The sequence below is a fragment of the Plectropomus leopardus genome, chromosome 10 (genome assembly GCF_026936395.1).
Source record: "Plectropomus leopardus strain MGB_pleo_1.0 chromosome 10, ASM2693639v1, whole genome shotgun sequence".
NCBI classification, from domain to species: Eukaryota; Metazoa; Chordata; class Actinopteri; order Perciformes; family Serranidae; genus Plectropomus; species Plectropomus leopardus.
The window spans coordinates 35,621,208-35,639,485 of record NC_142185.1 but is presented as its reverse complement, the minus strand read 5'-3'; the positions used below and the strand labels follow the sequence as shown (position 1 = coordinate 35,639,485).

General features: G+C 41.3%; 1 long non-coding RNA gene across 3 annotated transcripts in view; it reads right to left on the bottom strand.

The window, feature by feature from the left end:
- Window positions 1-2,181: 2,181 nt before the first annotated feature.
- The window catches only part of LOC121948786 (uncharacterized), a 39,844-nt gene continuing 23,747 nt past the window's right edge, over window positions 2,182-18,278 (bottom strand). The window contains exons 1-4 of one of the 3 annotated variants that reach the window (XR_006106185.2): window positions 17,699-17,823; window positions 17,447-17,577; window positions 6,077-6,140; window positions 2,182-2,890 (exon numbers count right to left, since the gene is read on the bottom strand). This is a non-coding gene — a long non-coding RNA (uncharacterized LOC121948786). Of the gene's footprint in view, window positions 2,891-6,076; window positions 6,141-17,314; window positions 17,578-17,698; window positions 17,824-18,278 lie in introns of those variants that run through there. The other 2 variants (XR_015777734.1, XR_015777735.1) reach the window with 2 other exon arrangements.

Genomic DNA, 18,278 nt, shown 5'->3' with positions numbered 1-18,278 from the left:
ATCGTGATACACATCAATATCGACTGATATGAAAAAAAATATCGTGATCAGACTTAATTCCATATCGCCCGTCCTTACAGTGTGCTCAAATCTGCATGACAGCACACTCTCCTCACTACATAATAATTGCTCTAAATAAAAAATACTAAATAATTATTCTGTCATTTCTTAATCACTGTTCTTGAAAAAAGAAAATGACCTGAAAATAAGCACAAAATAGAAAAGAAAAACACACACATACACAAAGCAAACAAAACATTAAATAGTGTTAAAATATGATATTAATGAATATAAACATATTTTTTGTTTGAATTTTAATTATTATATTATAGTTATATTTAATTGTTTTCATTTCCTTTAAAAAAAATAACTTTCTAACATTTTTCTCTCTTTTTTTTCTCTCTCAGCAATTTTTCGGGTCATTTTGATGCCACCTTTTACTAATTCTTGCTAAGTTGCTTGTTGCCTCTTTTCCCATGTGTTTAAAAGAAATTGCACCAATTTGCTCAGGGATCAAAGGTTTGTGAAAGGCAGCTTGCTTCAGGTTTCAAAGGGTTAATCACCTAATTGTTTTGCTCATATTTGCTTCGGCTGGATTTTAAAATGCGTTTTGGCTGCGATAGAGAGCGTTAAATCTGTCCCCCTTTTCTTCCTCTGAAATCACAGGATTGACTGTCTGCAGCAGAGTGCAGAGAACAATCGCAGTGACCGAGAACTCATTCAGAGCTTGTCTTTGATTTGATAACGAAAGAAAAAAAACCTGGTTATTCAGACGGCCTGCTGTTATGAGGGAGCTTTGCCTCGGTGTCTTTTCTTGTCGGAGCTGTGGAGGCTCATTATATTTCCACCTGTGCTGCAGAGAAACTGCTGCAGGGCTGTGACAGGACCTGGACAGCACTGCAGACTCCCTCCTGGATACACACTCATTTCCTTCATCTTCTGCTGTCCAGTTATGTCCCTTTTTTCAGTTTCTTGTTCATCTTGGTGTCTTTGTGTTTGTTTACAAACCGGTTCACCTGGAGCTGCACGGCCGCTGCTTGATTCATGAATCTGCAGCGTTTGTATAGAAAGAGCACTCAGTCAAATTTGATATGAAAGCTGCCTTAACCCTTTGAAACCAGAGCAAATTGGTTTATTTCTTTCAAAATCATGGGAAAAAGGCAATGAGCAACTTGAGATGAAATTACCCAAAAAGTAGCAAAAGAGAAAAGCTAAAAGTACAAGAGGATTCCCCCAGAAAAACCACACATGCAAAAAAAAGAAAGAAATGATCTAGAAAAAAATTACTTAAAATTAATAATAATTCTGTAAAATAATTCAAAATATATGATTATGATAATAATAATTTTAGTTTTGGGGCATTTTTTCTCTTTCTCTCTTTTTTTTTTAAATCTTCCAAACCAAAACCATCATAATTAATCCCACCAAAATGCAGTTTAATCTTATGTATTTCAGTAAACATCTGACAGAGATTTAAAACAAAATAATCAGAGATTAGAATGGGTACTGATTTGTTTCCTTTTTTAAAAAAAAATTATTTACTTTAAAAATTCAAGAAAATCACTGAAAATTTTTTATTGTTTTGTGGGGGGGGGGCAAGTACTGTCACTGTATGGTATAAACCACTGTGTTTTTGACATTATCAGTTGTTCATTTATAACTGGTGATGGCAGCACAAAAAACTGATAATCCCGGTCTCAGCCGGTTAAACATACCTTCACTACCATCATAAATAATCCCAACAGATTGCAGTTTAGTCTCGTGTATTTTAATAAACATCTGACTCAGAGATTTGAGGAGAAAAGTGTTTGTGTGGTGTTTGAGTGAGGTGTTGATGTGGGGATGCAGGATGTCTTCTGAAAGCATTGTTGAAGTTTGGGTGTAATCCCAGGTGTGTGTGTGTGTGTGTGTGTGTGTGTGTCGGCTGCAGGGTAGACAGTGCTGTCCCACTAATAAGGAGCCGGTCTGACAGCAGTCTGACATCCTCCTGACAGACAACGACCCGGCTTTGTGCTGAGTTACTAGAATATTCCTGGCATCTCTTGCTCGGGGTTAACTCCTGGGACGCAGCAACAACACTGAATCAATTTAGATTTTGCAGATTCCTGATTTTTTTTCTTTTCTCTCTCTCTCTCTTCAAATGTGATATTCAGTCGGACAAATGACAGTCACTCAGCGCCGTTAATGTGAAATATTTTCTCTTTATTGAATTGTCAGGGTCAGTCACTTGAGGCACATTGACGGGATAGATGAATACTTACCTTTTCGAGCACCGGAGTTTATATAACTGCCGCTTATATTGCTAGCCAGAAACCCAGCAGACAATGTAGCTGTAGAATTGAACCACACAGAAATCTACATTGTATGCCAGGTTCAGGACAAAGCAAAGGCACATCTCTTCACCTCCGAGGCTTTTCAAACATGCATCAATTGATGCTTTGGCAAAAAAAACGCTCTTTGAAATTAAAAGTTTTTACCAAGGACTTTTCATACAAAGAGGAGCTCACAGAGCACGAGGCAGAGAGGCTGAATTAAAAGAAGAATGGCGGAAGAGGAAGGAGTGAAAAAAAAACAACAACAACACAAAAAGCCTTGACAAGGGCCCCTTGTGGAGTTGTGACACAGAGAGCATCCTGTCTGTGGGGTCACAGGATGGAGCCCCCCTCACGTCGCAGCCAATCACAGGATCGGAATGTGCCACCAGCCAATGGGAGCGTCACGGGCACGCATCAACCGGGAAGTAGGCAGAGCCGTCAGAGACCCAGTAGCCAGATGTAGCTGCTGATTGCTACACAGGATCTACACTGCCTACTGAGCAACTGACAGCAGCCACGGAGCCGTGAACCGTGAACGCCGGCCGCTTCGAAAGACTGCACACCTCTGAGTCCATCTGAAGGAGAGAGAACAAATAGATCCATTAAAAACACTCGCAGGGCTCACAAGAGGGGAAAAAGAGGCAAATAAAATGACAGAGGAGTAAATACCACGGTTCATACGGCACAAATAACCTGGAAAAGTCGTGGAGTTTGCACATAGCAATTTACAGGCCTGGAAACATTTTCAAAAACCAAAAATACTGTGAAAGTTTTGGAAAAGTCATGAAATTTTGTTTCACAGTAATAAGTATTGATGTGTTCAAGGACACATCAGAAATTTGCAAATCCAACAATAATTTTTGTTTTACGGTTTCTGGCTCATCATAAATAATATTGTTATTAAATAAATAAATAAATGTATTTAAAAATCACAACATTTTTACAGAAAAAGCCAAATTTCTTCTTGAAAAATCACCCAGAAATCAATAGAGAAAAACATTTTAAAGGAAAAAAATCACCATTTTTTAAAATTTAAAAATTACCAACATTTTTAAAGGAAAGAAATTGTCATTATCTTTGCTTTTTTTTTTTAAAGACCAAAACATTTTAGAAGAAAAATAAAAATTTGCAACATTTTTGCTTTAAAGACCAGCAGTAAATGAAGTTGGATGCCCTTCCCTAAGCCTAAATAAGAAATTAAAGTCCCTCCCCAGTGCTTAAAAACTTATTTGACATGCCCCCCCCCCATAAATAATGAATAATCCCAGTCCCAATTTATATTTAAATATTCAGTTCTAGTCCGGTTCTGACGTTATTACTTTTTAAAAGTAATATATATATATTTAAAAAGCCATCATATAGTAATTAAAAAGAGCCAATAAGGAGTACTGATGCTTCTGTCGGAGAATGTATGGAAAAGTTATGGAAATTTAGCGTTTAAAATGTGCGTGAACCCTGAGCGATGATGCAGGACAGCGGAGCCAGTTTAGCTGGGCGAAGCGAGGGGAAAAGATCAAGCAGAAGAAGAAAAGGATCCTGAGGGAGGGGAAGGATATGGGAGATTATCTGCTGACGAACATCTCCAAGCGTGGCATTATCAGTTGCAGATTCCTTTCATTCTTTCCCATTAGCCCCGGGGCGCGACAGGCAGCGGCCACCGCCACGCGGGCTCCAACGCTCAGCCCGACACATAATGGGAGCGCTGACCCCGTCGAAATAAATCACGACCTGCGTACAGGTGAGGAGAGGAGGGAGGAGAGAGGCAGGACAGCACCACCCCCCTCTCTGTCTCTCTGTGGTCTGCATACCTGAAGCCTCATGACCGTATTGATCAAACATACTGTGACCAGCTGAGGGTCACTTGACTCCAGTTTGGTTTTATTAAGGGAAATGTGTTGGCTTCTTTCTCTCCTCTCTCCCTCCTCACATTCCTGCCTTTCTGTCGCTGCTCTTTCTGTCCGTTTGTCTCTTCGTCCGTCTCCTCTGTCTCTACACGGCAGTTTTTTACCACCCTGATGGCAGAATTTCTAGATCGATACCCAGAAAATAACCAATACCATTTTTGATACCACCGGGAAGAAAGAAGATTAGAATAATAAGACCAAAAAATAAAACGCAAGCTTGCTGTAAGTAACATTAGAGAGGGGCAGGACTGATAACGCTGGCTGTCGCACATCAGCGTTAGTCGTTATATTATTAGCTGTCAGCCATTAACAGTTGCATAACAGATGGCTAATAACAAAATATTAATGTCTTTTAAATTTTAAGTTAATTATCATATTTACATATTTAAAATTGTTTTACAAAAATAGCAGCTTTTTAGCACTTTATATAGGTCATTTCCTCGTCTTTTTTTTAAACTTATTTTCAGGCATTTTTTCTTCTACTTTTTGGTAAATTCTTGCCGATGTTTGGGTCATTTCTTCTGTCGTTCCTCATTTCTTAGTTCCCATGTTTTGAAACAAAGCAGACAATTTGCCGAGGTTTGAAAGGGTTAAGATGCTTCGCTAAGTAGCACCACTTTGTAGCGTTGTTTGAATACAAGCTTATTACCATCCTCAGCCTGAGCGTTTGTCTCATTTGCAAAATACTTCCAAAAGGCACTTTTGCTGTTTTTTCATTTCTGACTAAAACTGTTTGTGAAGGCCCGGCAGCAGCGGCTGCGGCAGCGGCGGCGGCGGCGGCGGCGGCAGCACTCGCCATGTTCAGTTAGTTTTATGTGGACGGCTCAGCTGAGCTGACGTTGTTGCGCACGACTGCTTACATACTCAGCTGCTGGTGAGACTTCCTGTCTTGTGTGCCTAATAAAAACACATCAGTTTTGAAAGTCAGTTTTTACGCTGGCATGGGCGATGTGGAAAAAGCCACAATTCGCAAAACTGCAATGGAGACACTTTTTAGTCTTTTCTAGGTCACATAACGCTGTGAGGTCACATGACACTGAGGTCACATGATGCTTTGTCTATGAGCTTGTCAGTAGGAACTGGCTCCCTCATGATGCAGCAGGAGCTACGAGAGCTGTTACTGCATCACATAACTCTGAGAAAGTTTCGAATCCACAATTCCTCTGTGAAATCGTGGACTACATCTCCCAGAAATCCCTCATCCCACGTATAAGGGGCTCGCCTTTCCATCATGGCTCCATAACACGCCTACGGGGCCTTGGATTGGCAATAATGACGGCTAGTTTGGTGGCTGCAATAGAAATAAAGCTGCTGGTGTTTTGAACATCCATCGCCATGGTTACTGGGATGTTATCACCAGAGGAGAAGCAGCAGAGCATCACTCAGTGGAAACAAAGTCACCTCTATGTTCTGTTTTATCGACATTTTGAAAATATCACTTCAGTTTTGCACAAATCTGTAATGGAAACCCTCCTACTTAGGCGGGAAAGAAGGCACCATTTTAATACTGTTTCAAAAGTTTTGTATCTAATACTAATTTTTCTATTAGTGTCTGAGTATTGGTTTGTTTGGACAGCTTTTACTCTGAGTTGCGTCATTTGTCCTCTCTTTTTCTCACGGCAGCGATCGCTGTGACGCTCGCTGACTGATGCTACCTGCGAGACTCAAAGACGTGTTATAGTCTCTGCCTCCCTGCTGCAGCTTTACGGGGGATTTGAGGCGGTATAAAGGGATGGCCTCAGGCTCTGCTCTTTGCTGGAGGGAATACAGTTTCTAGAAAGGAGGCGGGGATATGAGTGACAGGGGAAAGAGGGGAAGATGTTTGCTGCTGCAAAAATCTATGAAAGATTTTCTTACCTCTCCTTCAAACGGCTTTGTGGGAACACACGGCGTTTCTTGATCCATCTGTGCAGAATCAAACCTGAAAAAAAACAACCACAGAAAGCACCGCTTTGAGTCAGTGAGTTCAGCAGATATACAGGAATACAGATTGAATCCATCACGCAGGATGTGACTTTGCACAGATGTATGTTAGAGCCGTCACTATAAGGACAAGTGTGATATTAACAGGTCCAGACCGGTGAGCCCGAGCACGCTCACAGCGCTGGAGATAAGGTGATAAGGTCCTTATGTCTTATCTCGCTCTTTTTTTTCCATGCTTTGGTGATGCTGCCACCGCCGCTGGGCAGAGAGGTCAAAACGTACGCGGGGCTATCGTCTTTTTTCCACTGAAACTGAAGCCTTTGGTTTGAGAGAAGACAGGGAATGAAGCGGGACAAGAGACGACAGAGGACAAGTGTCTCACAACTTTTAGTTTTTTAATGACGTGACGGCAGCTCATAGCAGAAAGATCAGCGCTGTGTTTGAAGAAGAGAATTTACATAAAAATGAATAATTGGAGCAGAAACTCAGGGTCCAGTTACATACAGCGGCACCACGACTAGAGTCACCGATGGAATAACGAAAAACGTTCTCGACACTTTAGACGATACTGTGAGGGTTAAAGGAAGGACAGCATGGACTTCAGTTTAGAAAGAGAAAAATTAGCATGACATTACTAAAACCTGCCCCCCCCCCAAAAAAACAAGAAAATGACCTCAAGAAAGCATCAACATTTTTTTATTTTCTTTTATTCTTTTTCTTATATCTTCATCAGGTATGTTATATGATGCTAGACCAAAATGTCTTTTTTTCTATTTCATTTGATTAAGATGTCAGCAGTAATCGCGACAGTCTGCCGGAGTTTCTCTTTTTGTTTAAAGACTGCGTCCTCTTTCGATGCACCTGTTAACACGTTCAGGTGAGCAGCGATTCTCTGCAGCAATAAGACGAGTTTCTGACGTCATTAAAACATAAACACGACGGGTTTTTATTAATTCATGTATAAAACATCAGTTTTTGTTCACATGTAAAGTGTAATATGGTATTAATGTTAGCTGCTGTCCATGTAGATATAAAATAAAAATAAAAATAAAAAAATGACATATTTTTAAAAAAAGTATATATATATATATATATATATATATATATATATATATATATATATATAAAAATATAAATAAACTGGAAAAAGGGATTTAAACATCTTTGCATTAAAATGACACCCATCGTCTTTGTAGCTTCCATGTTGTTCCCACTTTACGCACTCAAAGCTCACAAACACAACAAATAACGACTTCCCATCTCAGAAACTACGACCTTCCAACGGCTTTCTGTCGTTTGTACGTTGTTTGGATATGAAGCTTCAGAAACAGAACTATAGCTGAATATACGAATAGACACAATTCATTGCGGCTTGCTCTACGTGCGATGTGTAAAATGACTTTATCGCAAACATCGAGGATAAATTGTCTCGGTCTTTTAGCACAAAAAGCAGCAGCTAAAACAATTTTGACTTATTATTATTGATTATAACAATACTTTATATAACTGTACTGTAACAGTACTTTACTTAACTTTATACTTTAATTTATTTAACAGAACAGTTTTTTATTTATTTTTTACAGAAGATTCTGTAATTTTTATTATGGCAGTAGCTACTTTATTTGTAACTGTGTTTCATTTGATTTTTTTTAGATTTAGTAGTTTGCCTTAGTTTAAAGGAGATTTTAAAAAATCAAGATATATATTGTGTATCGCGATATAGCCTGAAAATATTGTGATACTCTTTTAAAGACATATCTAAATATTCTCCAAGTGAATGAATGAATGAATGAATGAATGAATGAATGAATGAATGGACGATGTGAGGTGTGAGGAGTTTTAATGAAGGGTGCAGCAGACTGAGCGGATTTCGGACGGGGTGAGTGCGAGGAGGCCTGAGGACGGGTGAGGCGGTGTGAGGCGGTGTGAGGCGGTGTGAGGAGGGGTGAGGAGGGGTGAGGAGGGGTGAGGAGGGGTGAGGAGGGGTGAGGAGGGGTGAGGCCAGGCGTGCCATTCCATTCCTGCCTGCACTGGGCAAGTCTATTCCTAGAGTGTGGTGTACGACAGTTGATGTGGGTTTCCTCTTAGCTGCCTGGAAGATGACTGAGCCTGACCACATCCACATTCACACACACACACACACACACACACACACACACACACAGACACACACACACAAAACACATTCACAAAGTGACAACTGTGCACACATATACAGCATATATACACCGACTCGTACACACAGACAAGTGCATCTATGTGCGCAAACACACACACACACACACACACACACACTCTGAGGGAAGCAAAGAGGAACTGAATCATTACCCAGCCTCAGCCTCAAAGTAGGGGGTGACCACTGTACAAGTGTGTGTGTGTGTGTGTGTGTGTGTGTGCAAAGATAAGTTGCACTTCTGCAGTAGGCGACATTGGTTCACTGGTTGTGTGCATGTGCTTCTTGTTGCTCAAGTATGTGTGGGCATGTGTGTGTGTGGGTGGGTGTGTAGGATGTGTGGGCTGGGTGTGGATGCATTCCCTCTCTCTCTGTGTCTTGGTGTGTGTGTGTGTGTGTGTGTGTGTGTGTGTGTGTGTGTGTGTACAGTATGCGCCTCGCTCCATCGTTAAAGTCCGCGTCTGTTTCCAGCTCAGGCTTATTGTCTACAGTTATTCTCCCAAATGAAATCTTAAAACGCATCAGTGTTTATTTAGAATAATGAAAATCACATTCACGGAGAAAAACTGGATTTTAGAAACACTATTCACAGCGCGATCACATTTTCTCTTCACCTTCTTCAACTTCTCGTACTGAAAGACCGTCTCAGCTGTGCTCATCATGAGACGACCTTGTTACTGTCGGCAACGGAGGTCAGTGTGTTTTTGGACATTTGTGGACGAAGGCGACAACTGACGATTTGTTACAGATTAATCTGCAGATTATTTTCTCGATTATTGGATAAATCGGAGATCCTGTTTCAATATCCTGGAGCCTAAAGTCACGTCAGCAAATGTCTTGTTGTGTCCAACCAACATTTGCAAACCCCAAAATGTTAAATAAACAGTAATTTAAGATGGAGGCAAGCAGCAAGTCCTCATATTTGAGCACCTGGATATACCAAATTTTGGGGCATTTTTGCACGAAAAATTACCGAACTGTGATACTCGAGCGATGATCAAAATATAGCTGCCCAACGATTGTCTGTTGATTGAATAATCATTCCAATCACTAATCGTTCAACCGAACAGACAAAAAATGTTGACATTTTACATTTTTTCAAACTACAGATATGATCCGTTCGTAAGTCATTAACCCTTTGAAACCTGGAGCTCAAAGCAAACCGGCTTTCTTTCTTTCAAAGACAGAAGGCGACGAGCAACTTGACAAGAAATGTTCCACAAATTGCAAGAAATTAGTTAGTTTAGAAAATAATTTTTAAAAAAGCTATAGAAAAATGTTTTTTTTAAATCATTTTTCATCAGTTTGATTCATGAATGAAAGCAGACAATCAGATTTTGCATTAAGCGTTTCTTCCTGACGGCGAGTGAAGGTTAGGGGAAAATTTTCTGGAAAAATACATATTTATATTATCATTATTATATATATATAAAGTCGTTTTAAGGGATTATTATGATTTTTAGGCACTTTTTCTCAGGTCATTTCCTGTTTGTTTTTTGTATTTAAACATATTTTCACTAAAAATATAAAGTAAAATGCAACATTCAAAGTCAATACTAATTATATTCGAATATTTGAGCTTATTTCTCGTCAGTTCGGTTCATGAAATGAAACCGGACAACCAGATTTTGCACCGATCAGCGCCACTTCATGACTGAGAGAGAAGCCGAGTCTGCACGCCGAGCCGAGCCAGACGCTCACCAACAGCTTGCCGCCAATTAAGCAGTCGATCCACGAGGCCGGCAGCCAATCAGATACCAGTTCTCAGCTCCCCGAGTTCCATTAGAGCCCAGCCTGAGAGTCTGATTGGTTGTGATGGGCGAGCGAAAGCGTCCAACCAAAGAGAGGAAGCCAATAGCTCCGATTCTGCGGAGACAGAGGTTATGGAAGCTCGGTCGTCCCTGCCACCTCTGTTCGCCGTCCAAAGTCGCTCCCCGTCCCAGAATATTCTCCCGCTATCCAAGCGGCCGCCGCTGCCAGACAGCCTGCTGAAGTCACTCTCTCCCCCTCCTCTCGCTCTCTCCCCTTATTATAAACCCAGAAGATGAAACAGGCTTTACATGTAAAGCGATCCCAAACGGTTCCTTTGGGTGCTGCTAGGTGGCTGTCAGTTGAGGTGAGGACTGGATCGGCGCCCAAAGAGCGGAGAGCCAGAGAGCTTCTCCAGAGGGAGCCCCAGCCTCGAACACACGTACCCCGGCCCCCGGCTCAGCCCCCGGCCGGGAGAGGGAGAGAGAAAGAGGGGGAGAGGGAGAGAGAGGGGTGTCTGCAGCCTCTTCCAGGGGGCTGGACTGATGGGAAAGAGCTGGCACGGTGACCAAGGAAAGCGAACTCCCTCCTCGAGCTGCTTTATGAAGGCCTGGCAAACGTGAGCAGAGAAAGGAGGCGACGGAGGAGGGAAAAAATAGAAAATGTACAGCGAGAGGAGGGATGAAAAAGCGCCCCATCCTCCAAAGTCAGAGCGAGGGCATTCCTGCGTCCCCGTCCCCGTCTCGCGGGGTCACGGGGTTTAAGCGCTGCACCCCAGCAAACAGCCGTAAATCAGCTTCATTAGTCCCAACACAAGGCGACGCCGAGGGTGTGATGTTATAATGTGCGCTCTGTGCGAGAGCCACGACCTGGCTGCTGATACCTGAGCCGCCTCCGCCCTAAATACTAACACTCATTGATAAATAGCCCGCAGACTCCAGGAAGATAACTCACTTTTAACATACCAGATGTCAAAATGGTTGCTGGTGAAACTATCAGACCCCCATAGTGTCGCTTTTAACCCTTTGAAACCTGCATCGACGTCGCTTTTCTTTAGCCGCAGCCAGACGCCTTTCACAAGTATTAAGTAAAGTAAATATATGCAAATATAGAAAGCAAATATAAGTTAACCTTTGAACCCTGAGGAACATGGCAAATAATGTTCTGCACATTGTGAAAAATAAGTAGATTTTGAAAATTATTTCTTTGAAAAAGCAAAGGAAATTTTTTTCTGTATAGTTATTATGATATATTTTAAGTTATTTTACAGTGTTATTATAATTTTAAGCAGTTTTTGGGTCATTTCCTTGTTTGTTTTTATCTATTTTGTATTTTTGTTTAGGTTTTCTTTATTTTGTTTGGGGGTTTTTGTTTTTTTTTTGTTGTGGCTAATTTTAAGTTAATTTTCTTTTTTTTTTAAAACTAATTTATTGCTTTTTACTTCACTACATTTATATGACAGTATTAGTTACTTTACACGTTTGGTTTTTTTGTGAAAAAACACAAGAACAGTTCATAAAATACTATATTTTTGTTATGAACTAAAGAACCAAAAAGTATGTACAAGTACAGCTGCAGCATTGGTTCATTATTCAGTCAATTCACAAACAAATAACTATTGAACTATTTTGATATACAGTTGAGTCTTTAAATATAATTTTGAGATTGGAGTTATTGTATTTATATTTTTTATGGTTTTAAGTTTCAGATATTTTCTTATTTCATCATGTTTTTTTTGTATGTTTTGTCTTTTTTCAGATTTTGAGATTTTTTTAGGGTGTGTTTTCTTTTGATAGAAAAAAAGATTTTTCTGCATTGGGTGCTTTTATTTGTAAAACTATCAGTGATTGATCCTTATAATTCTAAATAACTTAAACTTAAGTAACATTTTCAATGCAGGTTTTTTACTTGTATTTTTACAGTTCGGTATGAGTACTTTTACTGAAGTGAAGGATCTGAATACTTCTTCCACCACAGATTTCCTGCAAATTTCCGGGTCATTTCTTCTTAAGTTGCTCATTGCTCTCTTCCCATGTTTTTGAAAGAAACCATTTTTCGCAGGTATGAAAGGGTTAAACTGAGCTTGATTCTGGATTAGATAATCCTGCTGATCCGTAGGAATCACAGGGCTTTTAGCTTTAACGTTGGGCTTGTGTAACAGCAGCCTGAGCGCGGTGCCTTCTTGACGTCGTCCCGCTGCAGCAGCCACTTTGAATAATCAGCCAGGCTGAGTCATTGTGTTAACTGATTACCTTTGGAAAACAAAAGGAACACCTTAAAAACGCAGCCTTGCCCATTGATCCTGGTTTTCCATGACGTGCATCCGTCTCTACAGCCTCTTCCTCGCACACGCGCACACATGCACGCACACACACATACTGCCACTTATTGGAATTCAGAGTGGGGCCCAGGTAGGGGAAGCTTTGCCCATATATGAGCAGAGGAGGAAACGGGCCAGGTGTGTGTGGTTAGTTCACCGTTGGAACGAGTGCTCTTGAGTACACACACACACACACACACACACACAAAAGAAAACATGCACGGGCTTCTCGTGTCGTGCGCACAAACCATTTGTGACGTCTTGAGTCATGCTGCTGAGCTCTTAACTGTGCGATCGGCCCGTGAATGACAGACTTGTGAGCGCGACTTGTTGCCGTATAAACAAAGACGAGTCATGCGCAAAAAGGAAAGTAGGGAGAAGAAAAGAAGGAATGAGTCAAGTGATGGTTAAGATTGTTCTCGAGCTGCTTAACCCAGTTTTTGTTACATAACTGTGTCGATGTCGGAATGACTATGGTATGTCACAATGCTTTACCTCCTGACACCAGCCTGAGAGTGTGTGTGTGTGTGTGTGTGTGTGTTTCAATAACAGCAAAGAATGTGGTTCAGACTAAATCCTGACAGCGGTGACTTACGGCTTGACTCCCCTCAGCCGTTCCCACCTCACTGAATCATCTGCCACCTTTCATTATGTGGACCTCCATGCGATGAGTCAGTGAGACACGATTGGTGGCGAGGACACTTGACACTAACGTTTGACCTCCTTCTGTCCTCCACACCACCTCCAGTCACTCCAGTCACAAAACTTTCAGGGGAAGCCTCTTCATACGTTCATGCTTCCAGTTAACACTGCAGACATCATCAGTGACGACTCGGCAACTTTTTCACATCAGACTAATAACAACAAAAAGTTTAAAGACAACGTTATCAACCCCTTCAGAACCAAAAACGATGTTGTAATGTTATATTTGTACTCTAAATGTACTCATAACCGACTTTTTTTTAATTAAAAAAACTTCATCGCGTGTTAATCTGTAACCACCTAATAGTAAAAAAAAATAGAATAAATAGTCCCAACAGACCTTAAATAAATAAAAAAAACAACAAAAAAACAAAATTTGCCTTTTGCAGAGGTGACCTTCATTGCCGTCCTGAAATTTCAGAGGAATATGATATTTGACCGCCAGCCTGCTGCTTATTTTTTTTTTTTTTTTAGCTTTTTAGACTAATAAATACGCACTAAAAACCCACAAAAAGTTTAGAAAAGTAATATTCTCACAAGTATTTTATTATTAAACAGAGAAACACAACTGTATACATTTTAAAATTAACTTTCTCTCGGTCACAGAGGAACGATGGGACTTAATTCACTCATAAAAACACTTCGTTCACACTCGACAGAAACAAATTCAAACTCATCCTAACTGTCTTGGTTTCTCTTGTTAGTAATCTAATAATTAAGTCCACCAAAATGCAGTTATTCCCCACAGTCTCTCTCTGCCTGCTGGTCACCGGCTGTTTGCAGTCCTGTAACGTCTCCCACCACCATATTTTCGGGATATCTAAATACTCTGGTATAGCGTAATAATGCAAAGCTTTTTCTTTATGTTACAGTGTTATTATATTATGTCACCTTTCACAGTTATCTTACATTAAATAGAAAATAAAATTACAAAGACAACTTTGCAAATTCTGCTCAAATGCGACCTTACAGATTACAGCCTTTCAACTTTGGTTCCCTTTGCAAATATTTTGTAATAAAAATCACATTATAATCCGAGGTTAAAAGTAATAAATGCGACTTTTTCAGAAACGGTTTATTTGCCCTCTGGATGGCGGAGGAGTGGGTCGGCCACGCTCAGCTGCTTCCTGCCAAGTAGGGCAGGGCAGGGTTCATTGTGTCGGCGGCGCGATAAGGCAGAGGGCAGATTCCACGCTAATCTCCAGCAGGGAATTTAATCTCCCTCATCAAGATACCGGCGATGCATCTCACCGCCAATCTGCCCCGTTATCGCACTCTCAGGCCGGAAACACTGCCTTGATAAGCGCAGATAGATCCTTGCGCTCCAACGCGACAGTTTACGGCCGACTTCTTATCGCCACTCAACACTCTCTCTCTCAATCTCCATCACACACACACACACACACACACACACACATACATGTTTCCTGGTGCCATAAACTACAGAGTGAAGTTGTGCAGGATCGGGGCAGTAAAGGAGCGGCTCTCATTGTGTCGCGGTAAAACAAAAGCGGCGGAGCAGGGCGTGCGTGCATGTGTGGGCTCTCTGTGACCACTTAACCCTTTCAGATCCCCCATCTGTTTCAGTGCACTTTTCTAGGATGTCTAGATCTATGATTAGTGTCATCTGGACACCGCCCAAATGCACACTTATTTATGTCTCTAAGCCAATTACAGTGTCCCATGTCATCTAAAGTGGACTTCACTAGAGCCACGCCCTCTTTTTTTTAACAGGCGTGGGCGACCGCGAGGAAAGGAGGAAGCACAGGGCACGTTTCAGTCCGTTAATCACACTGCGTGCATGATGTGTGTTTAAACAGTTTTTAATGTAACGTTAGATGTAATATTACTGACACATGTCAAAAAATCATATGAAAGATTCATAACTTTTACTCAGGAATGTTTTAAAATATCCGTCCACCTGAAAATGAATGTGGGAAATATTGCTTAAACAGGGAAATACTGTTCTGATTTTATTTTCTAATGATAAAATCAGCTTTTAATGCATCTTCTTTTAATTATGTGCACAGACTATTCACCTGTGGTGGTTTTTCATGTACTTTTTTTAGGAGATACTTCAGAAATTGAGGATATTTTGAGTAACAATGACTAAAACAAAATAAAAATGTAATGTGGTTTAACTCTTTGAAAGCTGAGTAAATTTGATTGTTTTTGTTATAAAAAAACACAGGAAAGGGGGAATAAGCATCTAAGAAGAAATGACCCAAAAACAAGAAAACAAAAGAAGAGAAAAAGAAAAACAAAACAAGTAAGCGGCCTGAAAAAGGGCTTTAAGAATAATACGAATTCTGTAAAATAATTCTAAATATCTGATTACAACAAGAAATATAGATTTTTTGAACATTTTTCCCTATCTTTAAAATAAATCCATTTCCAGTGCTAGTATTTTTTTTATCACCAATTTGCTCATTTCCTTTTCCCATGTTTTCAAAAGGAAGCAAACCAATTTGTTCACTGTGAAGGGTTAAATACTTGTGAAGGCAACTGAACGCAACACAAGAAAAGTGATGTCGCTCCAGGTTTCAAAGGGTTAAAACATCACTTTACCCCAAAACTGTGAAAACCTATTTTTGTCAGGCAATTTATACATTGAGTCTTGAGATGGACATCTACTGTATTTACAGTAAAGTTTTTTTTATCTTTTTTTCCCTTTTTACTCTTTGCATTTTTAAAATAAAAAGAAAAAAATAGCAAGAAATTTGTAAAAAGTGCAAGAAAATTTCCTGAAAATTATTAAAAATAAAGATTAAATAAACAAAAAATGACCTGGGAAAAGTGCTTTAAATTATTGTATTATTTTAAATTAATTATTAAAATTCTATACCACCATTTAAATATGCAATTATGATAATTAGATATAGATTTTAACATTTTTTTTCCTTTTTTTTTTACCCCTGAGACATTTTTTTTATCCTAGCTTTAAAAAAAAAAAAATCTAAATCTGTTGAATTCTTGCAAATTGTGGAACAAATTGATGCTGCTCCAGGTTTTTCGACATGTCAGCGCAGCCACGCAGGACAAGTCAGCGTCTCGAGTTTATCCGAGTGATTCAGCGAGGAGCATTATTACATCCGAAGGCTGGAGGCCTGCCCTCTTATTACATTACAAGTGAGTAAGAGTAATGATAGCTGCAGAGAGAGCGTCGTCTGAGTCACACAGAGTGGGAGATCATTTGAAGAACAACAGCCGGGCAGAGAGCCACCGCTTTTTATAAAAACAGTCAAACACACACACACACACACACACACACACACACACACACACCACTGTTCAGCTTGTGACTAAGCCCCCTTTAGACAAACACATGTAACCCAGAACCACCAGCACTGATTCACACAACCTCTCAAACACACACACACACTCTCTCTGCGTCTGACACACATTTTCCCCACACACACACACACACACACACACACACACACACACACACACACACACACACACACACAGAGTTTTAAGAGGTGGTAACCAGGAGAGACGGCGGCGACAGCGAGAATGAATCTAAACATCAAGTCCCGGCTCTGCAGTCGTCACTCTCTCTCACAGCCAATCACATCAGCCCGCTGCCATGTCCATTCATAAAGAAGCCACACTGCGCTGTCCGTGCTGTATGATACTGTATCACCCCCCCCCAACACACACACACACACACACACACACACACACACACACACACACACACACACACACACACACACACCCATACGCTCAGTTCATTCATGCCCTCTGCTGCCGAGCAGGAGGAGTGGACTGTGCTATCTGTGTCAAACGAAAGACGCGAGGGGGGTGGGGGGTGAAGACGCACAGCGTGACTGAAGCCCAGAGAGGAAGTGGTTCCTCTGCACGAAAAAACCTATTAACCACAAAGACCTATTTTTATCACACGGCTGCACCTCACGCCAGCGTTTAAAACGCTGTCAAGTATCACAGATATACCGTCCATTTAACCTGTGAGCCCCAGACACACACACACACCACACACACACACACACACACACACCACACACACACACACACCACACACACACACACCACACACACACACACACACTATGTAACCATGAATCAGCTCTTCTGTAGTCACACTGTGAGGTAACACCACAAATTATGATCATTCACCGGCTTCATGTGACTTCCTCTTGACGCTTTTTTAGAGAGAAACTTTCCATCAGAGCTCGCTGACAGTCTACAGAGCGGCGCTGAGCGCTTCCTCCTCTGCTCGCACGGATCTGGGAGCAGTTTCTCAACCTTTAACTTGTAACATATGATATCCATCAACAGCAGCAGCTCCACTTTCTGGGACTATTTCCCCCCTTTTTCTCTCTCTTTTTTCACTTACCCGTCTGGGTGAGAGTTTCCTCCCGGCGCTGAGCTTTGGAGTGAGGGAACCCCCTCCTCCTCCTCATTCTGTCTCTCTTGGTGTCTTTTTTTTCCTCCATTTCTGGGTGCTGTCCTTCAAAGAGGTCCCCCCTTCACATGTCCAGCAGAAAAAAGAGAGACAGGAGAGAGATTGGGTAAGACTTCTCACCCACGTCACTGCCGTCCACGGCCGTGTGTCACACCAAAGTTGCCTCAAAGATTTCATCCTCACATGCCTCCTCATCTCTTTTCTTTTCTTTTCCTCCTCCCGTTGCATTCTTCTGAGTGTAATCAGTAACAGGCTTAAAGTGACAGCAGCAGAGCCGGCTCTCTCTCGCTCACATTTTCTCACACACACACATAGACAGTGTGTGTGTGTGTGTGTGTGAGTGTGTGTGTGTGAGGCTCCCTCTGGGCTAAAGGTGCTTTCCCAGAGCTCTGGAGACACTACAGCCGTTAAACTCCCTATAAGCCCCGCCAAACTATCACATGTTTCACAGCAGCCTCCTCTCCTCTCTCCTCTCCTCTCTCACCCTTCACCCTCCCTGCTCTCCCTCGCCGACACTGTCCGACATACTCTCTCACACACACTCAGGAGCGACGCTGCACTCTCTTATAGTGTGGCTGTTAAAGAGGGGGCCGAGCCTGTGCGGCGGAGGGCAGTGTCCTGTTACACAGCTCTCAATTGAGGTTAGAGAGAGGACATCCATTCAGAAAAAAGAGAGGAGGGAAGAGGGAGGGGGAGAGGGAGGAGGAAAAAAAGGAAGGGCAGCCTCTCTCTCTCTCTCTCTGTAAGTGTGTGTGTGTGTGTG